At 42.0% G+C, this 27,714-nt stretch overlaps 1 long non-coding RNA gene and 1 pseudogene across 2 annotated transcripts; one reads left to right on the top strand and one right to left on the bottom strand.

Annotated features, from left to right (window-relative positions):
• The first annotated feature begins 5,558 nt into the window (after positions 1-5,558).
• On the top strand, positions 5,559-6,840 carry LOC129490719 (suppressor APC domain-containing protein 2-like; annotated as a pseudogene).
• A 4,990-nt stretch (positions 6,841-11,830) lies between these two features.
• On the bottom strand, positions 11,831-27,264 carry LOC129489906 (uncharacterized). 2 transcript variants are annotated; one of them, XR_008660116.2, is made up of 4 exons: positions 27,182-27,256; positions 26,795-27,068; positions 26,402-26,636; positions 11,831-12,917 (listed from the first exon to the last, which is right to left on the bottom strand). It is a non-coding gene; the product is annotated as an uncharacterized lncRNA (long non-coding RNA). The 2 variants fall into 2 exon arrangements; XR_008660117.1 differs by lacking the exon at positions 26,795-27,068 and having other exon boundaries at positions 27,142-27,264.
• Positions 27,265-27,714: the final 450 nt, after the last annotated feature.

Below are 27,714 nucleotides of genomic sequence, written 5' to 3'. Positions count from 1 at the left end.
AATAACATTCCATGCTCATGGGTTGGAACAATCAATATCGTGAAAATGGCCATACTGCCCAAGGTAATTTATAGATTCAATGCCATCCCCATCAAGCTACCAATGACTTTCTTCACAGAATTGGAAAAAACTACTTTAAAGATCATATGGAACTAAAAAAAGAGCCCGCATCGCCAAGTCAATCCTAAGCCAAAAGAACAAAGCTGGGGGCATCACACTACCTGACTTCAAACTATACTACAAGGCTACAGTAACCAAAACAGCATGGTACTGGTACCACAACAGAGACATAGATCAATGGAACAGAACAGAGCCCTCAGAAATAATGCCTCATATCTACAACTATCTGATATTTGACAAACCTGATGAAAACAAGCAATGGGGAAAGGATTCCCTATTTAATAAATGGTGCTGGGAAAACTGGCTAGCCATATGTAGAAAGCTGAAACTGGATCCCTTCCTTACCCCTTATACAAAAATTAATTCAAGATGGATTAAAGACTTACAAGTTAGACCTAAAACCATAAAAACCATAGAAGAAAGCCTAGGCAATACCATTCAGGACATAGGACTTCATGTCTAAAACAGTAAAAGCAATGGCAACAAAAGCCAAAATTGACAAATGGGATCTAATTAAACCAAAGAGCTTCTGCACAGCAAAAGAAACTACCATCAGAGTGAACAAGCAACCTACAGAATGGGAGAAAATTTTTGCAACCTACTCATCTGACAAAGGGCTAATATCCAGAATCTACAATGAACTCAAACAAATTTACCAGAAAAAAACAAACAACCCCATCAAAAAGTGGGTTAAGGACATGAACAGACACTTCTCAAAAGAAGACATTTATGCAGCCAAAAAACACATGAAAAAATGCTCATCATCACTGGCCATCAGAGAAATGCAAATCAAAACCACAGTGAGATACCATCTCACACCAGTTAGAATGGCCATCATTAAAAAGTCAGGAAACAACAGGTGCTGGAGAGGATGTGGAGAAATAGGAACACTTTTACACTGTTGGTGGGACTGTACACTAGTTCAACCATTGTGGAAGTCAGTGTGGCGATTCCTCAGGGATCTAGAACTAGAAATACCATTTGACCCAGCCATCCCATTACTGGGTATATACCCAAAGGACTATAAATCATGCTGCTATAAAGACATATGCACACGTATGTTTGTTGCGGCACTATTCACAATAGCAAAGAGTTGGAACCAACCCCAATGTCCAACAACGATAGACTGGATTAAGAAAATGTGGCACATATACACCATGGAATACTATGCAGCCATAAAAAATGATGAGTTCATGTCCTTTGTAGGGACATGGATGAAACTGGAAAACATCATTCTCAGTAAACTATTGCAAGGACAAAAAATCAAACACCGCATGTTCTCACTGATAGGTGGGAATTGAACAATGAGAACTCATGGACACAGGAAGGGGAACATCACACTCTGGGGACTGTTGTGGGTTGGGGGAAGGGGGGAGGGACAGCATTAGGAGATATACCTAATGCTAAATGACGAGTTAATGGGTTCAGCAAACCAACACGACACATGGATACATATGTAACAAACCTGCACATTGTGCACATGTACCCTAAAACCTGAAGTATAATAATAAAAAAAAATATTTAGGCACACTCTATACATGTGGAAAAAAAAAGAAAAATTAACTCTGTAATAACTGGGGCTTTAAAAATCTTTTGGATACTGAAAAAAAAAAGAAAAAGGAAAATATTTATACTTCACAGATAATGTTAGTGTATAATACATGGGCACTGAGATGTTTTAAATGAGAAAAATTGCAATTTCTCATGGGGCACTGTTCTACAGAAAATATTTATGTAACATTTTTTACTCATATATACATGTGGACATTTGATGTTTTAGCACAGAATAACATATTCTCAAAGGTCATTTAATGTAGTAAATTAAAAATATTTAAAGTTTACAAGAATTCTAAAACTCCCCAGCAGAGCTGATAGAAAAATATGGAAACTTTCCAGGACCAGAAGTGAATTAAGAGGCAAATTTACAGGAGTCATGAAAGCGAGAAGTTACAGCCGCCTTCGGGCACAGCTCTGATTGCAGGGCTGATTACACAGATCTCAAGCCTGTGAGGATCGTCCACTCTGCCCCTTGGAATAAACAGAAAATTACTAACCAGCGCCATCCCAAATGTGAGATATCTATAATGTAAGAACCAAATTGTAAATTACGAAGCACACAAACTAAACTACCCAAAAAAGGGAAAGAAGAAGTTGTACATCACATAAACTTCACAGATTGGAAACATATTTAATTAAGTAACACAAATGGGGAAAGAGAATATCAAAATAATTTGGAAAACACATGAAGTTTTAAAGTGGGCATTGGGGGCGGTGGCTCATACCTGTACTCCCAGCACTTTGCGGGGGCCAAGGCAGGAGGATCACTTGAGGCCGGGAGTTTGAGACCAGCCTGGGCAACAAAGCAAAAGCTGTCTCTACAATAAACAGATATGAAAAAATAATCCAGGCACAGTGGTGTGTGCTTGTAGTGTCAGCTCCTGGGGAGGTGGAGGTGACAGGGTCTCTTGAGACCAGGAATTTGAGGTTGCAGTGAGCTATGACCACCACTGAACTCAAGCCTGGGTGACAGATCCTTTCACACACACACATACATACACACACACACACACACACACACACACACACACACACATACACACTAAACAGTCATGTTTTTCAGACTTAAATGGAAATTGAACAACTGAAACTTAAATTAATATACAATGTATGGTTTAGTTATTAAATTAGACCAAGTTAATAACAGGATTAGCGAACTAGAATAGTGAAATGAATAAAACAACTACAGAAAAACAAAATGATCACAATACAAATATGATTGTACATGTACAAAGAATAAAAGGAGATGAAATCAAACACATTGGTTTCACTAGCTTACACACAAATAACAAATCACACTAATAACAAATATTTACAAATTTCTGAAACAGAATATCAGATAGGAACCCTTGAATGCAGAAGTGTATTGTGATTAAAAGTGACCACCAATGAAAAAATACTCAACAGAAATAAAAGTCAAACTGCATAACATCAAAGAAAAGAAAAAAATATTTAAAACCATGAGAGAGAAAAGCAGGGAGAACCAATGAAGGTGAGAGCAAAGTCTCCGCAGCCTGTGTTCACTCAGAAAACAGAGAAATAAGTAAGAGTGCTGAGAGAAGTTACTGTTCAACCAATAATTAGATACTTCACTAACATATTTTGAATAAGTAAGGATGCCCTAACTGATTTCCAAAAGTAAAAGAAAATGAGGAATCTTATTACCAATATGAGCTTATTAAGAATACACTTCCAAAAGAAAACAAAATTTAAAATGAAGTTTAAGGAATCAAAATGAAATGCAAGAAACTGCAAACATATTGGGCTATGAAATCATGGTGGACAATGAACTAAAGGATCCACCAAGTTTTTGGTAGCAACAGTTTCCAAATGATTTACATAAAATAACAGTGTTTGCAATGAAATAAAATATCAAATGCTCTGATACTTTCAAGTATTAAATTATTCATAATTTAATTGATGTTAGAATCTCGTTTTCAGAGTCTGATACTTGAACAATTTAACTGATGTTAGAATCTCCTTTGCAGATAATTATTTTCATAGAAAAAATATATGGGCCAGGCGCGGTGGCTCACGCTTGTAATCCCAGCACTTTGGGAGGCCGAGGCGGGCGGATCACGATCTCAGGAGATCCAGACCACGGTGAAACCCTGTCTCTACTGAAAATACAAAAAAATTAGCCGGGCGTGGTGGCGGGCGCCTGTAGTCCCAGCTACTCGGAGAGGCTGAGGCAGGAGAATGGCGTGAACCCGGGAGGCGGAGCTTGCAGTGAGCCGAGATCGCGCCACTGCACTCCAGCCTGGGTGACAGAGCAAGACTCCGTCTCAGAAAAAAAAAAAAAAAAAATGATACTTCTGTCTCATCATTTGCAGAATATCAATTATCCTTTTTTCAGACCTTATTAGCACCAAAGGGCCCACAGTGGCATAGGCACTGGTCAGAAGCCTCTGGACACCCAGGACGACTGGATCATATGTTGATATCAGGATCAAGTAGGATGAGAGGCTCAAATCCATCTGGTACATGACCACAAAGAAACTCACCAACAGCAAGATGGTCTCGGCGGCCCTTTTTTTCTGGAGAGACTCTTGGGGAGAGTCTGGTGCTGTGAAGGTGCTGGGATCGCCTCTGATGCCTGCACAAGACAGTCACCATGTATTCACTTGAGAGCAGCATAATTCCCACAAAGGACACACCTCTGGATAATGAGAGAGTAAGGAAAATAAGGCTCCTGATGATGGACTTCCTTGGGAAAATGAGGCAGTATATATTGAGCGTCAGAAAACTGGTTTTAGTCTTATTGAAAGAAAGCAGTGTAGAAGATTATATAATTACTGCAGGACAAACTGAGGGACCATAAGAAGACAAGCACATGTGAAATGTGGTTTGATGAATTTATGTTTAAACCTCACCAGTCAGGAGGTTCTGGGGCTGATGGTGATGGCCTGGAGCATGCTCAGGAGGCAGGTGATGCAGATGGAGAGGTCCCTCATCACCCTGCTCAGCTAGAAAAGCATCTTACACTTGAAGCCATCTTGAAAATGAAGGGACTCAAAAAGGTCTGGAGACACCAAGAACACAATGGTGAGCAGCATCATGATGTGGACGAGGGCCAAGTGACTGGTGGTCAGGTCAGTGAGCTCAGGATCCAGAAGGAGCGTCATGATACAAGAGAAAAAGAGAACGATGTTGGTAGAGACTCCAACACCAGCTTGGGCAAAGAAGGCACTTTTGAATGATAACACAAGTGGAATCTGTGTTCATTTTAATGGCAAAGAGGAAATATTTTATGTACCTGAAAAAAACAACCAATAGAACTTCCATCATCAATTTACTTCAGAGTCAAAATTATCATCATCATTTTAAATCCACCCATGAATTTTGATTAATGTTGATTATCACATAAATTCTTAAACCTACAGCCTGATCATTATATGATAAACCAAATTATTAATCTGGTTGAGGGAACACCCACACATGCACAGTCACACCTGTAGAGGGCGCACATTATCCGTACTCCTATAGTACCAAGGACACACTTTTTTAGTTAAGCACTTAGTTTTCACTTTTTGCAATCCTTCATTTAATTGTCACCACCAAGTACTGTGACATGTATACAGAAATAAATCATGAGTGTTTATAGAACTGAACTGAAGTAGATTTTGTGCTAATGGGAAAAGCAATCACCTAAAGTATTTTGGAAAAAAATTATGCATTGACTGGCTGTCATATCACAGCACTCTGACATCATGTATCACATTCATGCATGCAACGTTGCATGTATCCTATAAAAATTATATAGCAGATACATAGCAGAAGGTGTTCTTTTCAGATAGTTTCGTGGTAGTAAAAAAACCTCCCTATTAGGGATTAGTATAATAGGATTAAACATAATTTTATTATGGTCATCTAAAATCTTAATGTTAAGTATATTAAAAATCTTGGGAGAGCGCTGGGCTGGCCCCGTCGTGGGGCCGCGCGGGGACGCATGCAAGTGGACGCTGGGACCCATAATAGCCCGGGCCACGACAGAGGAGCAGTGCCGCGTGCCTCCCGCCGCGCCTGCGCGCAGCAGGGAGGGGCTGCTGCGCGGCTTCCTGCAGAGCCTGCCCACCCTCTTCGACATTCTGGACGACCGACGGCGCCGCTGCGTGCACCTGCGCGAGATCTAGTCCCGCTGGCAGGGCGCCGACGCGCGGGAGCTGTCCAGCGTGGTGCCGGAGGGCTTGCGCCAGATGGCCCCGGCCAGTGGCTGCCTGACTTTCGAGCGCTTGCTGACCGGCCTGCGCACCTCTCTGCTGAGCGCCGACGGCGGCCCCCGGGACCCCATGCGTGCCCCGGCCGGCCCGGGGACCAGCCGCCGCCGCAGGGCCTGGTATTCGCGCGGGCCGACGAGCCGCGGACGGTCCTGGAGAGGAAGCCCCTGCCCCTGGGCGTGCGCGCCCCTTTGGCCGGTCCCAGCTGCGCGGCCGCAGCAGGAGCAGTTGTGCGCCCCTGCCAAGGCGGCGCCCTGCCCCGCGGAGCCCGAGCTGTCCCAGAGCGCGGCGCTGGAACGGAGCCTGAGCGCCGACACAGGTGCAGCGGCCTGCAGGGCCCTGGAGGCGGACTCAGGGGATGCCCGTCGGGCCCCGCTTGCCGGAAGGGAACACCGGAGGCACATCATCACCAGCGGCTGGACTGCGGCCTGCTGAAGCAGATGAAGGAGCTGGAGCAGGAGAAGGACGTGCTGCTGCAGGGTTTGGAGATAATGGCGCGGGGCCGCGATTGGTACCAGCAGCAGCTGCAACGAGTGCAGGAGCGCCAGTGCCGCCTGGGCCAGAGCAGAGCCAGCGCCGACTTTGGGGACGTGGGGAGCCCCTACCCACCGGGGCGGCTACTGCCCAAGGTACAGGAGGTGGCCCTGTGCCTGGGGGAGCTGTTGGCTGCAGCCTGTGCCACCAGGGCCCTGCCTACGCCCTCCTCCGGGCCCCCCTGCCCTGCCCTGACGTCCATCTCGTCCCCGGGCTGGCAGCAGCAGATCATCCTCATGCTGAAGGAGCAGAACCGACTCCTCACCCAAGAGATGACCGAGAAGAGTGAGCGCATCAAGCAGCTGGCGCAGAAGTCGGCGCTCATTAAGGAGCTTTTTGAGGCCCAAGCCCTGAGCCAGCTGGACGGTGCGGGTGGGGGCGGGGTGGGCCTCTGGACTCCACCTTCATTTAGCCCACATGGGCTGAGCGGGCCCCCAGGGCCAGCTTGGCACTCAGCCCTTCGAGGGCGGGCGCCCTATCGCACCCAACCTCTCTGGCTGGAGACCCCGGCAGGCCCAGACAGTCCCGGGGTGGGCGCATTCCTGCACCCCTTGCCATCCGGGTTCCCCAGGCCTGCCCCCGGCAGGGTCCCACACGGAGCCCTTGACCCGGTTTTGGCTCCTGGTGCTGACATGGGCTGGGGCTCTCTTGAGTCCGCATAGTCCGAAGCTACTACTGCCGCTGTCAGTGGACAGTGGGGGACCCCTCCATGGGTTACCAGATCTGGCCGCCCCAGTTTCCAGCAGTGTTGCCCTGGGTTCCATCTCCAGGGAAAGGCACTACTCAAGCCAGGCTGCACTTCCGACAATGGCCAGCAGAGGGCGCCGGGCGGCTCCGATGCTGCACGGAGGCTGCGCCCGAGACCTGGGGGTACAAGTGCAGCTTCCCGCCCATCTCAACCCAGGGCACCAGGACAAGGCTGTCGCTCCGACGGGAGCAGATGGAGGGGGTGGGGATGGCCTCTAAGCAGGGGGTGCCCGCCTGGCAGGGGAGCCCCAGGGATGGTGGTCGGACTTCAGGTCCCGGCCAAGGCTGAGGGACTGGCTGCAGCGGATCAGGGAGCCAGGAGAACGACAGCTTGGCCTGCGTGTGCCTCCCGCAGACCCCGGGGTGATGGCCTTCCTCATCCTGGCCAGAACGCTGCCCCACGTTGAGTCCCACAGAACAACCTGTGAGCCTGGCTCCCCAGGAGGGCCCTGTCCCCAGGAGGCGGGTCAGCCTGGGCCCCCAGACAGTTCCCAGGCACGTCATAGGGAGAGTCTGTCACCCCCCACTCAGGATTCCCAAGATCTGGGGTCCTGCTAACCCTCCTTTCCTCCCACGCCCAGCCTGACCCCAGGTTTCTATGGGGAGAGGCCACTTCCCTCAGCCAAGGAAGAGGAGAACCCCCCAGGGTACAGAAGGAGGCTGGGGCAGTTCCCCTTTGGTGTCACTCCCTGCCCCCCTGCCCAGGCCCACTCCCGCTGGTGCTGGGATAGGCACTGGTGGGGACCCCCTACTCAGCCCAGCCTGGAGGGCCCCAGTGCCACCAGAGCTAGGGCACGGCAACATCATGGATGGTTTCTGCAGCCCAGGGTCCCCGATGAGGGGTCAGTGTGTGGGGGACGCAAGGTCCCCGATACAGGGTCAGCGTGTGTGGGGCGCAGGGCCCCCGATGCGGGGTGTGTGGGGGGCACTCATTCTAAACTTCAGAACCCAGCTATGGCTACTCTGCTGTTTTCAGGAATTAGGTACATTTAGTTTTCTCCTTGGTGGCCCCCCTTTCTAACAGTCGCAGGGCCAATGCCATCCTGCTTCTACAGGTGACATGACAATTATGGGCCTGAGGGAGATGAACTGACAGCAACCCTTCCTTATAACCATGGCCCAGGGACCACAATTCACACACAGACTCACTCCAAGACTCAGCCGGGTGAGCGTCTGTTTCTCAGCTTCATTACCAGTTAGTGATCAAGACTCAGGTGGGTTGATGTCTGTAATTCTCTCACGATTTGTTCTTACGTCTCACTGAATTATTACTGATCAGTAGGTGTTTCTAGATGAAATATTAATATTATGAATATATAAGTGTATCGATTTGTGGAAGAAAATTTGAAATTATGTAATTATATTTGAATTTGAATTTTGACTATTTTCCATTTTAATAAATTAGTACAACAAATTATGCATTTATGCAAATCTTTACATTTTAAGACACTACAAACCTGTACTAATTCAGAGTGATGTAATTATACTACTTTGGGTTTATTTAAGTTTGGAGATGCTGTAGTGTATTTCTAATACTTAAGAACAGTTTGAATGATAAGTGATAAAACAAGATTTTTTTTCATATTTCCAGAAATCTCTTTTATTTCTTTAGGTATATAAAACACTGTTACTTTATATTCTCTTTGATAATTCCAGTATCTGTGTCTACAGAGTCTACCTGTTGTTTCTGCTGGGTCTCATAGTGTATTGTTTTCTTGTGGTTTTTATGAATTTTAAAACTAGAGATCTCATTTTCTTTTCTTTTTTCTTTTTTTTTTTTTTTGGTAGAGATGGAGTCTCTCACTACGTTGCCCAGGCTGGTGTTGAACTCCTGGTCTCAAGTGCTGGGATTCCAGGCATGAGCCACCGCAGCCAGCCAAGATATTCATTTTCTTTGGAACTTGATCAACACAAAACCTGAGGCCTGGTGTGGTGTTCCTCTGGGGCAGATTCTCAACCAGGGACACTTCTGCCCGCAGGGACACATTTTGACGTCCTGAGACAGTTCTGGGTGTCACAACTGTGTGTGCACGCACATGTATGTACCTGCACATGCTAGTGGTGCCTCGTGGATAGAGGCCAGGGATGCTGCTCACATTGTGTAAGGAGACTGACTCGCCCAGCGCCACTAGGGCGGGCTCCAGGCAGGGTCTGCCTGTGCCTTTGCCAGCCACCTAGACCCTGCCAGCCGGGGCCACTTTAAATTCTCCCCTCGTGGTCTGCAGGGTCACACACTAGCCTGATTGCAAGCTGTAAACTTGGAGGACCTATTTTTTTTTTTTTTTTTTCACATTGCATGGAACACCAAGGCTGAGAGGCAGTTTTTCCGGAGATGCCCGCCTGTCTCATATTTCCGCTTTAGCTGCGGGGTCCAGCTCTATGTGGGTGGTCTCCTGATGAAATCACCCTGGGACAGACACTGTTCTGTCTCCTGCTTCTAGTCTTGTAAAGATGCCAGGATCCCCCAGGGCATGGCAGGCACCCTCAAAGGCAGACGTGGGGAGGCCCTGGTGGGCAGACCCCAGCCTGCTGATGGGGGGGCTTCTCCCCGGCTGCCGCTGGCCCACCCACTGCGCTGCAGTTCACCTGGTGCTGGGGCTGTGGGGCACAGGCCTTCAGGACCCGCTCCTTTTCCCGCCCAGGAGGTCCAGGCCTGGCGTCTTTATGTCCCCTGGGAAGCCCACTCCCATCCTCAGGGTAGGAGGGCAGCTGCACGCTGGACTGACTTGGGCTTGTCCTGGAACACCCCTGCAGGCCGGGTGCAGCAGGGGATTTGGCTCTGTGGGGTTGCTGTGGGCAGGTAGCTTGAAGGTGGGTTCCAGAAGGGAGTTGCTGCGCTACCTGCCAGGACCCCTCCTCTGAGACAGGGTGCCTTGTTGGACAGTGTACCAAAGTGCCCTGGGCATGAGGGGTCCCTGCGCCCCACATACACCCTGCATCGGGGGCCCTGCACCCCCCACACAGCGACCCCCGCATCGAGGGCGCTGCGCCCCACACACACTGACCCTAGGTAACCTTGCACAGGTGAATTGCCTCCTCTCAGTCCTTGTCAACAAAACAGATGTTAAAGAATAATTCTAACTTCAAACCGTCTTTACATATTCCTGTCAGATTACCAAATATTTCCTTACTGAAAAAAAAAACTATACATACATACATACAATGAGATGAATGAATATCACAATGTTGCATACAAGAAACCAGATTAAAGAGCATGCATAGTATCTAATTCCATTCATGAAAAAAATAAAAAGCAAACAAAACTGAGTTTCTGGCTTCAGGTAAGAGTGAAGTAGCTTGTTTAACTAGACTCTCACAGGAAAAATAATACATTTTTGATAAAATATGATATGCATTTCCACTGTGGCCCACATTCTTCTGAAAGCCCAGCCCCAGAGGCCAGTGGACCACCCTAGGGCTCCTGCCACAGTCACTACTGCCACTGCTATTGCTGCCATGAGGCCAAGGAGGAAGTGTGGAGACCAGGCACTTTCCTGCACCCCGACAGTGGAATCCACCCTGTTTTTGAGGAAGGGAGGTGGCAAGTGGGCCACATTGTTTCACAGCTGTCAGCCTCCACTGCAGCCACTGAGGGGGGGTCCTATGCTCCCCAGTAACAGGCCCATAGCATAGACACACTGTCCATGTCTAGGTATTTTGGTTTCAGCTGCGCACTCCTCTGAGGCATTGTGACTGCAAGAAACCAGCCCAGTGCAGAGCTGCCTGACATGGAGTTCCCTCCTCAGCTGCTGGCAGAGCTGTTGACTCTGATGGAAGGGGTGAGAAGCTCTGCTCTTCAGGGCAGGGCAGGGTCAGGCCATGCCTCTGGCACCAGCTGTCTTAGACCAGCCATTCCCTGACTAGAGTCCAGTGATCTAGGTCTTATTCCAGCTCCACGTTTCACTGATTGTGTGACCTGGATGAGTTTCTTCACCCACCAGCCTTCCCTGTCCACATGCAGACAGTGGGTATGGGACACAAACAGTGCCAACTGCAAAGAGTGACTGGGCACATCAAATGAGATGGGACAGATAAGAAGAAAAGTGGAGGCCTGGCCCATTTGTTGGTGGAGGTGCTCACTGAGGTGCAAGCAGGTCTATAGGTTACCCACCCATCTGCCCAGGAGCCTCACCTGCCTCAGCACTTATTAGGCACCTGACACATAGAGATTCTATGGCAGACACCCAACAGAGCCCTTAGCTGTGGCTCCCACATGATTCTCCCACCTTGGCCTCCCAAAGTGCTGGGATTATAGGCATGAGCTACCACAAATTTAACAAACTTAAATTTTTGTTTCATTTTTGTTGTTTTTACATGCTTTAATTACTTTCTCTTTTTCTTCTGTGTATCTACTGAAGTTTTTTCCTAGTGGTTATCATGAGACTTACATAAAACATGTTGTATCTTAACAATCTTATTTGAGATTATGACAATTTAACTTCTATGTGTAGAAAAACTTTACACATTTTCTCCCTTTCACACATTTTGTACTATATATGTCACACTTTACAATTTTTTGTTGTGTGTCCATTAACAAATTATTGTAGCTATTTTATTTTTAATATTTTTTATAGATCTTATACTAAAGTTCACAGTGACTTATGCAAAACCACTACAGTGTTAGAGTATTCTAAATTTCACTATGCATTTACCACTTTCACTGACATTTATACTTTAATATTTTTCATGTTATTAGTATTCGGTCATATCAATATGGAGACTTCCTTTTAGCATTTCTTGCAGGACAGGTTGAGGTGTGATAAATTCCCTCACCTTCTTTTTTGTCTTGGAATGTTGGAATGTCTTGACCTCTATTATTTTTAAAGAACAGCCTTGTTGGATAAACTCTTCTTAATTGTCAGTTTTTTTCCTCCTTTCAGCATTTGAATATATGGTCTCTGAGTTTGCTTGCAAAGCTTCTGCTGAAAAATCCACTGATACCATTATAAAGGTTTCCTTCTATGTGAAGAATTTATCTCTTGCTGTTTTCAAGATTTGTGCTTTATCTTTGTATTTTGACAATCGTAATGTGTCCAAGGGCAATCTTTATTAGGTTCTTCTTGCTGAAGGTATTTTGAGCTTCATAAAACTTGATGTTCATATTCTTTTCTAGATTAGGAAAGTTTTAAGACATTATATATTTAAATCTCTGTTCCTCTTTCTCTTTTTCTGAAATTTCTGAAATGTGTATATTTGTTCACTTTATGGTTGGTTACTTGTAAATAGCCTGTCTTTGAGTTTGCTGAATTTTTCTTCTTTATGATTGATTCTCCTGTTAAACACTTCTATTATATTTTTTCAGTTCTGCCGTTGTTTATTTCAGTTCCAGGATTTCTGTTTGATTTTTTTTTACTTGCTCAATCTCTTTATTTAGTGGCACACAAAGAATGAATGAATTAGCTCTTAGTTGTGCCATACTTAGTAAGTCTGATCTTGCCTATAGAAATAGGATCTTAATACTTCATTCTCAGAACACTGTAAAACCCAAGACACCGCTTTTCTTTCAAGGATGTGGAAAGCATTCCTCATTCAAATCTGATTTACGGTTTTAGAAAGTATGTACCTCATTTTTATTAGTCATTATCTTCATGCTGGATTCTAATATTCTTTTTGATGGTGGCATGTTCATTGATAGAAACTTACAGAGAAAATTCCTTCCTTCTCAATTTTAAACATTTTAAAAGCAACATTTTTGATGTGGTAGGAAGACATTTATATGACATACGCAGCTACTGCCTTAAACTGGCAAAAATAACAAAAGAAAAAATTGTTTTTTAACCTTTAAATAATATCTATTTCCTACAAATCTACAAATATTTTAAATATATTTCCTCTACTGCAATAAAAATTAAGACAACCCTCTGTTTAATAGCTTTTGAAGATGTTAATTTTATAAGGAAATAAAAAAGATTGACTTGCCTCCCGAATATCCAATGATAAAATGAACCCTAATTTCCTTCCCTCAAGAACATAAAAATGATGTAAAGTGGATCAAAGTATGTAACAATATTAACAATATTAAAAATGATTTTTCATATGGTCTTTCACTAAAGTAATAAATGTAAAAAGAATGTAAAAATGTGTTTTTCCTTGAAGATTTAGTGAATGTCCAAGGAATCACAATTTTTTTAACCAATCTGTTTTTTTAATTATTAAATCCTTGACATTACAGAACTAAACTGAAACTTATTAACATTCCACTCTTACATTTCTTATCAACAAACAGAAATAAAATTCTCCCGAGTATCTTGGACTGCAGGTGCCTGCCACCACCCTGGCTAATTTTTTGTATTTTTAGTAGACACAGAGTTTGACCATATTGGTTAGGCTGGTCAAACTCCTGACCTCAGGTGATCCACCCACCTCAGCCTCCCAAAGTGCTGGGATTACAGGTCTGAGCCACCGTGCCCGGCCCAACCATTTCATGATCCACATTCAGTTCAATATTGATTGTCCTACATCCAAGGAAATAGATGGATGTTTTTCCCTGAGGGTCCCTGTGTGGACAAGATTTCTCCCTGACCATGCCTGAGAAGTAAAGAAGGTGAGTTTTGTCTGATTCAGGGACTACAGGCAGAACCAAGTTTTGCAGGCCTGTCACCCAAGTCTCAGGTGACAGGGTTTTTGGCAGATGGTTGCAGTGGCAGGACCAAGGCCTAGTGAGCTATAGCTAAATCTACAGTGGGATGTGGCGGTATTTTGTTTTGGAGCTGGGACCACAATTGGCAAGCATGCCACTTGGTCAAGGGCTTACTCTCTCAAATTGTTCCCCTTGGTCTTTGCCTCCAGCGTCACAAACTGACCTGGATCCCAAGGCTCTTATCGATGCAGTTTTGTTTGGCATGGCTTCCACATTCTGTTGTGGGGGATATGCCTGCAGGACCTCCTATTCCATTATCTTGCTTATGTTACTCTCCTATACACTTCACTTTCTGAAATGAATGTCGTTTGTGACTTTGATTCAAAAGTTACACATTATGTAAGATGTAAGTTAAATTAGGTGCCCACATATTTATTAAAATATTTCATTATAATTTTAAGCTCACTGGAAGCAAAAAGACATCATTAAAGTTTATATTCATTTTCAATCTGTTTCTAAATGCCAGTATATTTTAATTCCAAATATTTACTTTAAAGCCAGGCACCATGGCTCATCCCTGTAATCCCAGCATTTTGGGAGGCCGAGGCAGGTGGATCATTTGAGGTCAGGAGTTCAAGACCAGCTTGGGCAACATGGTGAAACCCCATCTCTACCAAAAAAAAAAAAAAGCCAAGTGGTAGTGGTGGGCAACTGTAATTCCAGCTACTCAGGAGGCTGAGACAGGAGAATTGCTTGAGCCTGGGAGGCAAAGGTTGTGGTGAGTCAAGATGGTGCCACGGCACTCTAGGTGACAGAGTGAGACCCTGTCTCAAAAAGTAAATAAATAAATAAATAACTTAAATATTTACTTTATACTTCAGTAATGCTGATTGTATTTTGCAAAATTTACGTTGTTCATTTTAAAAATATAGTTTTTATTAGCTCCCAAATGCCATATTATAGCCAGTATATTTGTGTAAGAATACCACCAATATATTGAGAACATGATAAAAACTTCTCCTACTGTCTCTTTAATGCTTATTTGAAAATTTTCTCATTAGAGTCTATTATTAATGATTGTAATGTATTTTCTATGAAAGTTTACTGCTCTTCATTGAATACCAATGATTCACAATGTCTTCTCTTCATGAGTACACACAGTTAAAAACTGCAGATATCTAAAGAATTATTTTTCATAGTACATCTATGTTGTATTCAGCATTTTATGCATTAAAATCTCTCTTCTTATTTTCAATTCTATATTTATTGTGTTTTTTGGGGGGTATGATTTCTCAGATCAGTTAATTGTGTTTTTGCATTTAATGCTTGATATTATGAATTGAATAATTTTTTAGCTCTGTACACTCTAATAAGATGTTTAATTTATATGTAAATTAGCCACATGTCTGTTGCCTATAGACATATCTACGTGTTTTCACCTATGTAAATATTGCCCCTACTTTGGTTATGACATCTTTTTTTCCTTGTTTTTTTTTTTTTCCAGTTTCAGGTAGGTTTTTTTTTTTTTAGAAAGAAAACTTTAAAACAGAATCAAAAGAACAGAAATCAGTTATCTGTCCTCTTCCTTCCTCACAGGTTCGAGACTATGGTTAGGCGGTGAGGAAGGCAGGCTCAGCACCCAAGCCTTGGGGAGATGCAGAAAGGGCCCATCCCAGGCACTCAGGTGGAGGTAAGCATAGCCTTTGGGCCATAAGATCTCATGGCCACTGGGGTGCTGGTCTGGAAACAAGTCCTCATCTTCCCAGAAATGTCATCTTTTGTTTGCAGCAGCTGGCTGGAGAAAGATTTCAGAAAGGTGTGTGCCTGGGGCACCCAAAGGCATGACCTTCCTTTCTCCTTGGCGTAGGCCTTACAACACTGAGGAAAGGCCATGGTTTGGCAATGGAGCCTTCAATAGTTTTCACCCCTATGGATCGAAAAGATTGTCCAAATAGAAGCTTATAAAGGATGTTAAAAATTAAACTGACAGGACTATGAAAATTGTCTCCCAACAGAGTACAACTTTTTTTTTTTTTTCTGAGATGGAGTCTTTTGCTCTGTCACCCAGGCTGGAGTACAGTGGCGTGATCTCGGCTCACTGTAACCTCCACCTCCAGGGTTCAAGTGATTCTTCTGTCTCAGCCACTCAAGTAGTTGGGACTACAGGTGCGTGCCACCATACCTGGCTAATTTTTTGTATTTTTAGTAGAGACAGGGTTTCACCATGTTGGCCAGGATGGTCTCAATCTCCTGACCTTGTGATCCGCCCATGTCTGCCTCCCAAAGTGCTGGGATTACAGGCGTGAGCCACCGTGCCCGGCCCATTTTTTAAAAAATACAGAAATATTGGTAAAACCATTATCAAAAACATTGTGGAGCTTTCTAAAAACTTACAATACGACATTATCCAGCAATTCCACTTCCAGATATATAACCAACGGAAATAAAATTAGTATCTAGAAGAGACATCTGTGCTCCCATATTTATTGCAGAATTATTTACAATGACAGATATGCAAACAACCTAAGTATTAATAAATGAATGGATAAAATAATTGTGGAGTATTTATATAATGGAATATTATTCAGCCATAAAAAGAAAATCCTGTTATTTACAACTATATGAATGAACCTGGAGAAGAGTAGGCTGAGTGAAATAAGCCAGACAGAGAATGAGAAATATTGTTTGATTTCAGTTATATATGAAGCCTAGAAAGTTAAAGTCATAGAAACAGAGAGTACAAAGTGGTTCCCAGGAGATGGTGGGTGGGAGAAATGGAGGGTTGTTAATAAAAAGTGCAAACTTTAAGGCATAAAATAAACAAGTTCTGGTGGTCTACTGCACAGCATGGATGTTACTGAATGTTATCTTAGTCTATTCCAACTGCTGTAATAAAATACCTTAGAATAGATAATTCATAAGCAGTATAAACTGAGTTCTCGCAGGTATGGAGGCTGAGAAGTCCAAGCTCAAGGCACCAGCAGGCTAGGTGTCTGTCTGGTGAGGGTCGGTCTCTGGTTTCAAGATAGCACCTTAAATTGCTGTGTCTTCACACAGCAGAAGGACAAAATAGGCCAAACTCATTTTCTCAAGCCATTTTACTGTGGTAGCTAATTGCGTTGTTAAGGGCAGATTTTTCAGGCCCTAGCAACCAACTAAAGTCTAATACTATTGTATTGAGGATTAAGTTTTAAAGTAAATTTGGGAGGGACACAAATATTTGAACAATAGGAGTTATGTTAATTTAACTGATTGTGAAAATGATTAGACAATGTGTGCATGTATCAAGTCATCGCATTGCACACCTCGAATATACTCAAGCCTCACTTGTCAATTAACATTTTTAAATTAATAAAATAAAATGTGGAAGTAATTTATCCTTTGAGCAATAAAAAAGTCAACTGAAGATTTTTTAACACCAGCACTACTTTGGCTGTTTGGTGTTGTGAGATTGCTAAAAACTGAAAAATGCAGAAAGAAATGGAAAGAATCACAGAGTCTTCACAAAAAAGTCAGCTCTGAGTGTGAGGTGGTGTTAATCTGGGTGAGGCAATGACAAGTGATGGCAAATAAAAATAACCCTAAGACAAGATTTTCAGAATAAATTAAATTTTGTTAGCTTACTGGAAAAAATTACATTACTAGCCATGTAACAAACCTATTTTGTACAGGTGGTGAAACCAAATTTTAAGTATAAATTATGATGTAGTAAAAAACAAAAAGAATATTTTTGTGGTCTTAGAAAACAATTATTAAATGAACAAGTAAGCAGAATATACAACATTTTCAAATACTAGAGAAAAAAATCATTGAAAATTGCAAAATTTTAGGCTCCAAAAGACTCACTAATTTAATAAAAGCAGAAATCCTACAGCTAGAAAATTTACAGATAGAAAATATATTTTCAGCTTGGAAATCAAAATAGAAACTACAAATTCAAGTGTAACCAACAAATAATATATACCTACATATCGTGCAACTTTTTGTTGAAAAAAGACATTTTGAATATTATAATGTAGTAATTTTGAAATCAGATTATCATCTCTTCTGTGTTTTTGTTGCTACCTATTGTGATGTGCGCTCTGTCATGCATGTACATTGACATCTCTGTTCCATTAGCTTGGTGGTAAGCTAGTGATTTGCAGAGATTTTCTTAAATGTTTGTTATTTCCTCACTTCCTCCAAATAAATTTTATAATGTTCTCTTTTGGGTGGGTGTGTGTGTGTGTGTGTGTGTGCTGGAGCATGCCTTTACTAATCAGCCAGAAAGTTACAACTTGGTTCTTGCCTTATTCTGCTGATACAGAGTTTGATGGTCAAACAAGGGTGAATACTGAGGGTCTTCCTGGGATTTTCTTTTCTTTTCTTTTTTTTTTTGAGATGGAGTTTCACTCTTGCTGCCCAGGCTGGAGTGCAATGGCGTGACGTCAACTCACCACAAACTCTGCCTCCCGGGTTCAAGCGATTCTCCTGCCTCAGCCTCCCAAGTAGCTGGGGTTACAGGCATGTGCCACCACACCTCACTAATTTTGTATTTTTAGTAGAGATGAGGTTTCTCCATGTTGGTCAGGCTGGTCTCGAACTCTAGACCTCAGGTGATCCACCTGCCTCGGCCTCCCAAAGTGCTGGGATTACAGGTGTGAGCCATCGTGCCCGGCCCTCTTCCTGGGTTTTTCCAGACCGCATACCTGGCCCTGAGCCTCCATATGACCTCCTAAATTTCCTAGACTATTATCACAGCCCAATCCCCAAAGTGTTCCATTCCCCAGTCTTTCCTTTTAGGGCTTTTTTTTTTAGCATGATTATTTTTTCCTCTATTAGTATATTTTGTCGCAGGAAAGCCAGGTAGTATATTCATTTAAAAGTTTTGGAGAACTTGCCGGGCGCGCTGGCTCACGCTTGTAATCCCAGCACTTTGGGAGGCCGAGGGGTGCAGATCACGAGGTCAGGAGATCGAGACCATCCTGGCTAACACGGTGAAACCCCGTCTCTACTAAAAATACAAAAAAATTAGCCGGGCGTGGTGGCGGGCGCCTGTAGTCCCAGCTACTTGGAGAGGCTGAGGCGGGAGAATGGCGTGAACCCAGGAGGCGGAGCTTGCAGTGAGCCGAGATTGCGCCACTGCACTCCAGCCTGGGCGACAGAGCAAGACTCCCTCTCAAAAAAAAAAAAAAAAAAAAGAAATAACAAAAGTTTTGGAGAACTTGTTATTATTGACTTGAGTTTTTTTTGTTATTGAGATTTTTTTGTTGTTGACTTGAGATTTGTCTTTCTTTTTTAATGAAGAAATTCACTGATATAGGTTTCCCTCAAAACACTGCTTTCACCAATTTCCATAAGTTTTACGTTTTGGTTACACTGTCATTTATGTTAAGACACTTTCTGGTAAGTATCTGTGGTTTTCTTTTGATCCATAAATTATTTTGGATTTTGCCATTTAATGTCCACATACTTATAAGTCTCCTAAATTTCTTGCTTTCATTGATCTCTGATTCTCTTTTATTATAATTAGAAATCAGCCATTGTATTATCTCAATCTCTATTTTTACTGATGTTTTATGGCCCAGCAGGTGGTCTGTCCTAGAGAATGTTCCATGTGGATTTGAGAAGAATATATATTCTCATGTTGGATGCAGTGCTGTGTATATGTTTGTTAGGTTTAGTGGTTTTATAATGTTGTTCATGTTTTCTATTTTTTATCTTCTGTCTACTTGTTCTATCCATTAATATAAGTGGAGCATTAAAGTCTCCAACTATTACTGTTGAATTATCTATTTCTCCCTTTATTTCTGTCATTTTTGCTTCATGTATTTCCGTGCTTATTTGATAACTGCATATATGTGAATAATTTTTTTATATTTTCCTGATGAGTTTACCCTTTGCCAATACAAAATATCTTTACCAGTATATATTTTTTTGTTTTGTTTCATTTTGTTTTTGAGACAAGAGTCTTGCTCTGTCACCCAGGCTGGAGTGCAGTGGCACGATCTCGGCTCACTGCAACCTCCGCCTCCTGGTTCAAGTGATTCTCCTGTCTCAGCCTCCTGAGTAGCTGGAATTACACCTGTCACCATGCCTGGCTAATTTTTGTATTTTTAGTAGAGACAGGGTTTCACCATGTTGGCCAGGCTGGTCTTGAACTCCTGACCTCAAGTGATCCACCTGCCTCGGCATCCCAAAGTGCTGGGATTACAGGCATGAGGCACCATGCCTGGCTGCTTCTTGCAAGTTTTTGAACATGTCAGTGAAGAAGCAGTCATGTCATTTTGTGAAATAAATTTCCATTTACAAACACAGGAAGAGGACACATTCATGGACTCCAAACATAGGTGGAGCTGGCCCTCCTTATTTATTGGTTCTGCATTCCTGGATTCAACAAATGAGCCTCAAAAACATTTTTAGTAATGTTTCTGTATTGAACATTTACAGAATTTTATTTTTCTTTTCACTATTCCCTAAACAATACAGTATAACAACAATTTAGGTATTAGAAGTAATCTAGAGAAGATTTAAAGTATGCAGGAGAATATGCATAGGTTATATGTAAATACTATGCCATTATACATAAAGAACTTGTGCATCCATGCATTTTGGTATACAAGAGGACCCCTAGAACAAATCTTCCAGAAATAGCAAAGAAATATGATAAAGAGTACAGTGTTCATAAAACTCTAGCTGCTTACTAGAACAGTTCGATGAAGTAAAAGACGGACTTGAGACTGCCCTTGGCCTGTATGGCTTGGCTGGCAGCCCCTGGCTTGCATGCCCCTTCTAGCAAGATGCACATTAAGGCCACCATGTGTAGCTGAGGGAGAGTCAGGTGGCTCTTCACCAAGAGCAGATCACATCCTTCTTTTGTCACATTCCTCCCTCTTAAGAGTGTCATGCTGAGTGGCATGCCTTCTTGATACAGGAAAGAATTTGTTGGCAAGCTCTGCCAAACATCTTTTTCCATGTACTTCCTACGTACCCACAGTTGCAGATCATGAGAAATTAGATAGTTTATCAAAAATAGCTTTCACTTTTTAAAATGTTCCTTTTTAGTTTCAGTTGAAAAAGAGAGAAGACGCAGTGCTAATTCTAGAAATGAAAGAGGATCTATCATTACTGAGCACATGAAGAATTAAAGAATAATAAACATAAACCACGCTATGCCCACAAATTTCATAACCTAAATAGACAAATTCCTTGAAAGAAACAACCTACCAGAATCACACAATAAGAAACAGACAATTTGAATAGTACTACATCTATTAAAGAAATTGGGTCAATGATAAATAACCTTACCAAACAGAAAGTACCAAACCCTAGTATATTTATGTAAATATTTAAAAGAAATTATTCCAACTCTCTACAATCCCCTCCAGAAAACAGAAGCAGAGTGAATACTTTCAAAGTCATTCAATGGGGCCAGAATTACCATAATACCAAATTTAGACAAAGACAGTACAACAAAAAAATGCAGAGCAATATCTCACATGAACAAAGATGCAAAAGCCCTCACCCAAATATTAAGAAATCAAGTCCAAAAATGTAAAAAAAGAATTATTTACTACAACCTAGTGAGATTTATTACAGGCATGCCAGGCTGGTTCAACATTTGAAAATAAATTAGGCTGGGTGTCGTGGCTTATACCTGTAATCCTAACGCAGTAGGAAGCCAAGGAGGAGGATCACTTTACGCCAGGAATTCAAGATAAGCCTGGGCAACATAGCAAGACTCTGTCTTAAAAAAAAATTAGTTCATCATATTAAGTTAAAAAAAGGTAAGATCTTATCAATACTTTCAGAAAAATCATTTGACAATATCCAAAACCCATTCATGAGAAAACCTCTCTGCAGACTAGAAATAGAAGAAAACTTCCTCAATTTCATAAATAATGTCTATAAAAAACCTACATCTGGTCAGATGCGGTGGCTCACGCCTGTAATCCCAGCATTTTGGGAGGCCAAGGCGGGTTGATCATGAGGTCAGGAGATTGAGACCATCCTGGCCAACATGGTGAAACCCTGTCTCTACTAAAATACAAAAAACTAGCCTGGCGTGGTGCGGCATGCCTGTAGTCCCAGCTACTTGGGAGGCTGAGGCAGAGGAATTGCTTGAACTCGGGAGGCAGAGGTTGCCATGAGCCAAGATCGCCCCACAACACTCCAGCCTGTAGACACAGCGAGACTCCATCTAAAAAAAACAAACAAATAAACCCTGCATCTAACCTCATACTGAATTTTTTTTTTTTTTTTTTTTTGAGAGGGAGTCTCGCTCTGTCTCCCAGGCTGGAGTGCAGTGGCGTGATCTCGTCTCACTGCAAACTCCGCCTCCCAGGTTCCTGCCATTCTCCTGCCTCAGCCTCCCGAGTAGCTGGGACTACAGGCGACCGCCACTGCGCCAGGCTAATTTTTTTGTATTTTTTAGTACAGACGGGGTTTCACCATGTTAGCCAGGATGGTCTCGATCTCCTGACCTCGTGATCTGCCCGCCTCAGCCTCCCAAAGTACTGGGATTACAGGCGTGAGCCACCGCGCCCGGCCCTAACCTCATATTGAATGTTGAAACACTAGATGCTTTCCTGCTAAGATCAGGAGCAAGGCAAAGATGTCTCCTCTCACCATTCCTATATAACATTATACTATAAGCCCTAGGTAATGCAATAAGACAAGAATAGAAAAGGTACATAGAGTGGGAAGGAAGAAATAAAACTGTCTTTTTACACAGATGATGTAATTGCCTATGGAGAAATACAAAAAGATCACAAAACCAAATCTTAGAATAACCAATTTTAATGAGAAATTATAGCAATTTGCACAATATAAGATTAATATACAAATGTCAATTACTGTCCTATATATCAGTAATGTAGTTAGAATTTGAAATTTAAAAATTCAGTGACATTTAGGCTAGCACCAATAACAATGAAATTCTTAGGTAAAAATATAACAAAATAAATATAAATATAGAATCTATATGAAGAAAAAGACAAAACTGTAAAAACATCAAAGAAGATCTAAATAAATGGAGCGATAATCCACATTCAAGTAAAGAAGGCTTCAACATTGTTAAAATGTCAGTACTTCCCAACTACATTTACATATTCAATGCAATCCCAATCAAAATTCCACAAAGTTAGTTTGTGGATATTGACAAACTGATTCTAAAGTTTATATGGAAAGGCAAAAAGCTCAGAATAACCAAGAAAATATTTTAAAAGGACAGTTATAGGAATGACACTTCCCAACTGTAAGCACTACTATAAAGCTACAGTAATCAAAACAACATGGTAATGGTAAAAAATAATAGAGAAACATCAATAAAACAAAAGAGAAAGCTCAGAAATTGACCCATAAAAATATAGTCAGCTTATCTTTGAGGAAAGAGCAAAGACAATTCAAATGAGAATGAATAATTTTTCAACAAACAGTACTGAACAACTGGACATCCACATGCAAGAGAAAAAAAGGAAAAAAAAACCCTAAACCTAGACCTGACAACTTTCACAGAAATTACTCAGAATGGATCACAGACCAATATAAAAGGAAAAATCACAAAACTCCTAGAAGACAACAAAGAGCAGAATCTGAATTACCTCAGGTTTTGCTCCTTTGATAAAACACCAAAAATGCCAGGTGCAGTGGTTCACGCCTGTAATCCCAGCACTTTGGGAGGCCAAGTCAGGTGGATCACGAGGTGAAGAGATCGAGACCATCCTGGCCAACATGGTGAAACCCTGTCTCTACTAAAAATACAAAAATTAGCTGGGAGTGGTGGCACGTGCCTGTAGGCCCAGCTACTCTAGAGGCTGAGGCAGGAGAATTGCTTGCACCCAGGAGGAGGAGGTTGCAGTGAGCCAAGATTGTACCACTGCACTCTAGCCTGGGCGATAGGGCGAGACTCTGTCACAAACAAAAACAAAAACACCAAAAAACATGATCCAAGAAAGGAAAAATTGCTGAGTTGAACCATATTAAAAACAACATTTCTGCATTGTCAAAGACACTGTGAAAAAATAAAAAGACAAGCCGCAGAATGGGAGAAAATATTTGCAAAACACATAACCGATAAAAGACTGGTATCAAAAATATGCAAAAAAATTCCAGAGCTCTTAAAACCCAAGAATAAGAAATGAACAACCCAATTATAAAATGGCAAAAGATATAGATCCTTACTAAAGAACATATAAGCATGGCAAATAAGCACATGAAAATATGCTCAACAGCATGTCATCGGGAAATTGAAAATAACAATGGCATACTGCCACACACATATTAGAATGGCTAAAATCCAAAACAGGGGCTACACTAAATGCTGGTGAGGATGTAGAGTAACAAGAACTTGTTGGTGAAAATGCAAAGACCTATGACTAGTTTGCAAGACAGTTTGCCAGTTTCTTACAGAGCTAAATACACACTTACATACAATCCAGCAATCACACTCTTTGGCCTTAATCCCAAAGAGGTGAAAACTTTCATCTGCACAAAACTCTGCAGGTGACTGTTTAGAGCAATTTTATACATAATTGCCAAAACATGGAACCAACTAAGATGGTCTTCAATGGGTAAATAATGTTCTTAATAGGTAAATAATGTTCTTCAATAGGTAAATAAATAAACTGGCTGTGGTGCAACCACACAACAGAACATTATTCACTGGTTTAAAAAAATGAGCTATCAAGGCTTGAAAAGACATGAGGAACCTTAAATACATATGGCTGTGAAAAAGACAGTCTGAAAAGGCTACATACTATAGGATTCCAACTATATGACATTCTGTAAAAGGCAAAACCATGGACATAGTAAGAAGACTTGTGCTTTCCAAAAGTTTGGGGGGAAAAGGGGTGAGATGAATAGATGGAGTACAGTGGATATTTAAGACAATAAAATTATTTTGTATAATGCAATAATGGATACATGTCATGTCGTCATGCATTTGTCAAAATCCACAGAATGTAAAACAGAAAACATGAATTCGAATGCAAACTCTAGATTTTAGTTAATAATAACTTTTCTATATTAGCTCATTAAGAGTAACAAATATGCCACACTAATGTAAGGTGTTAATAATAGAGGAGAAGCTGGGTGTGGGGAGAGGATACATGGGAACTCTGTACGTTCCGCTCAATGTTTGTGTACACTCAATACTCATCTAAAAAATAAGTCATATTAAATATCCCAATGATGACTATCAAAAGTAGAATAGATTTAAAAATTATACTATGTTCATATAATTGAATATAGTACTATGCAGCAATTAAAATAAATAAATTCAGATGTTAAATGTCATCACCATGATAGTAATCACAAAAAGAAGCTATAGAATATACACAAAGGAAATAAAAAGTTAAGATATTTTACTAAAAAAAATCAATAAGAAGAAAATAATGTAGAAAATGTAAAATAAAAAGACATAAGGTATACAGAAAGCAAATAGCAAAATGACAGAAATCTACTTATGAATAATTATTTTAAATGTAAATGGATTGAACTATCGAATTAAAAGGCAGAGATCAGCAGAACAGACTAAAAAGCATGATGCAACTTGTTTGTACAAGACTCACATTAGATTGAAAGACACAAGTAGGTTGAAAGTGAAAAGAGAAAAACAGATATTTCATGCAAATAATAAGCAAAAGAGATTTGGGTTGACTATATTAATATCGGACAAAATAAAACTTCAAATTGAAAAATGTTACAAAAGAAAACAAAGGCATTATGTATTCAAATCCAATAAACAAACAAAACTGAGGTTCTGACTTTCAGTAATGCTAGAGTAGCTTGTTGAACACTCTCACAGGTAACAATGATAAAATCTGGATAAAATATATATAGTTACACAGAAATGCACAACTATATACAATACATGCATGTGTGTGTGGTAACTGAATGAAGATTTCAACTGTGTCCACTGTAGGGGAGGTAGGTATTGCTGTTTGAATCCAGTCAGATTAACCCCTCTTCAAATAAAAATGCTCTTCAAAGGAATACAACAGAATTTAAAGTCTCTATAACTACTATTTATAATTTCTAGTATACAATATTAAAATTCATGAAATGTGTGAAGAAACGTTAAAATGTAATCTATACACAAGATAAAAAGCAGGCAGCAGAAGCTAATTCTAAGATGTCCAAGACGATGTCATCAGCAGACAAGGGTTTGAGAGCAGCTATTGTAAGTATGTTCATGGGGATAAAGGAAAACATCCTCAAAATGAATTAACTCATGTGGAGCCTCAGCAGAGAAATGGAAATGATAAAAAAAATGGAATAGAGAGATAATGAAATGAAAAATTAAAAAGACCCTTGAGTTTATAAACAAGAGTAGAAACATAAGACAGCAATAGAAATCATCCAGTCTGAAGAGTGGAACAAGTTTGAAGAAAATGAAAAGCGCCTTAGAGACCTGTGGAATGACTGAGTACGAGAAGGAGAGGGAGAGACAGAAAAATTAAAATAAACAACTAATAGCCGAAAACTTGCAAAATTTGGTCAAAACCCCAAATTTGTATATTCAAAAGGTGAGCACACTTCAAAAAGAAAATACACATAAAACCATACCAAGGCTCTATTAGAAGACTGGCAAGGCAGGGTTTTCAAGGGACTTGCTATGATTTCTCATTTTCACTATTTATAATAATGGACAATATGCTCTCCTTACAGTTTTCTTCCTGCAGAAAGTCTGTTACGTCAGGTGCAGATGACTTTTTAGTCTAGTTTTCAAGGTTTAATTTCTTAACTTGGAAATCAATTAAATTTGTTTCTTCAAAATCTTGCAGTAAAATTGATGCTCCAGAAAGATGCCCAGGGAGATTCTGTCCTGCTGCGTCTGCACTGTACAGAACTGACGCTGTGCCTACGCCCGTTTCAGAAGCGTGGAGTACTTAACAGTTAATCTAAAAAAGCAAATATAAAAATGGATTCAAAAAAATGATCACTGTTAAGTTCCACCGGCAAAGTCTTAAAAGCGGTACCAAAGGGAGTATTTAAAAAGGGATACAGATTTTCCAGGGAACCCTATTCAAGGCAGAAACAGACACTGTCCAAACCTCACCACACAAACTTCTCTCATGTGTTGGGAGAGACCAAGGCGCTCAGGTCCTGCACCTGCGTTAATTACGGCAGGCAGGTCCACACCAGGACCCCAGGGCCTGGAAACCAGCCTGGGTGGGGGGCAGAGAAGTGGTGGATGTGGCTCTCAAAGTACTTTAGGGGGTCCCTTTCTCCTGGGACTTTTTCTCCTCTTTATCACAGTGGCAAGAGCGTCCGTGTGCGAGGCCTGACCCAGACGCCGGCCATGCAGCCAGCCCGGAGTCCAATAGGTGCATCTGGGGAGCAAAGGGAGACAGAAAAAAAGGTGGTTTTCAAAAGTGAAGTGCCAGGTTACCAGAGACTGGGTACCTTCACATGAAGCAGCAAACTAATGGTTTAGGACACTCACGGGGGAGCTTCTTCCCTCGCCGGACCAAGGGGCAGCACTGCGCATGTGGCCAGGGGGAGGGACAGTAGAGGGCGGGGCTAAAAGGAGAGGCCCCTCAGTGGGAAGGGGTGGGGTCGACCCGGCTGCGGGTGGGGGTGGGGGTGGGGGTGGTGGTGGTAAAAGGAGAGTTACCATGGCAACCCGGCGGCGGAAGCTGTGAGAAGCTCTTGGCCTCTACCTGTTCTGCGAGAAAGTAAACTTTGGGCACAAGTCGTGAAGTCGGCACGTTGGGGAGACACCGTGTCATAATGACAAGGTGAGATCAGCTGGCCCGGCCAAGCTGTCTCCTCGAGTGCAGGAGGGTTTGTGAACAGCCAAGCTTCCCTCCGCACGGCGGAACTGCACTGGACTCCTGAAGGAGCTCGGTGCAGAACGGACCTTTGCTGGGAATTATGGGAGCTGTGGTCTCTTATCTGCACCCAGGTGTTAGTTGTAGGCTTACAGGACGACAATCCCAGCACGAAACAGGATTGTGGGTGGTGCAGATCCCTGGA

Source organism: Symphalangus syndactylus, chromosome 9, assembly GCF_028878055.3.
Source record: "Symphalangus syndactylus isolate Jambi chromosome 9, NHGRI_mSymSyn1-v2.1_pri, whole genome shotgun sequence".
NCBI lineage: Eukaryota > Metazoa > Chordata > Mammalia > Primates > Hylobatidae > Symphalangus > Symphalangus syndactylus.
Note: the sequence above shows the minus strand (reverse complement) of the source record. Positions and strands in the feature narration are given on the sequence as shown.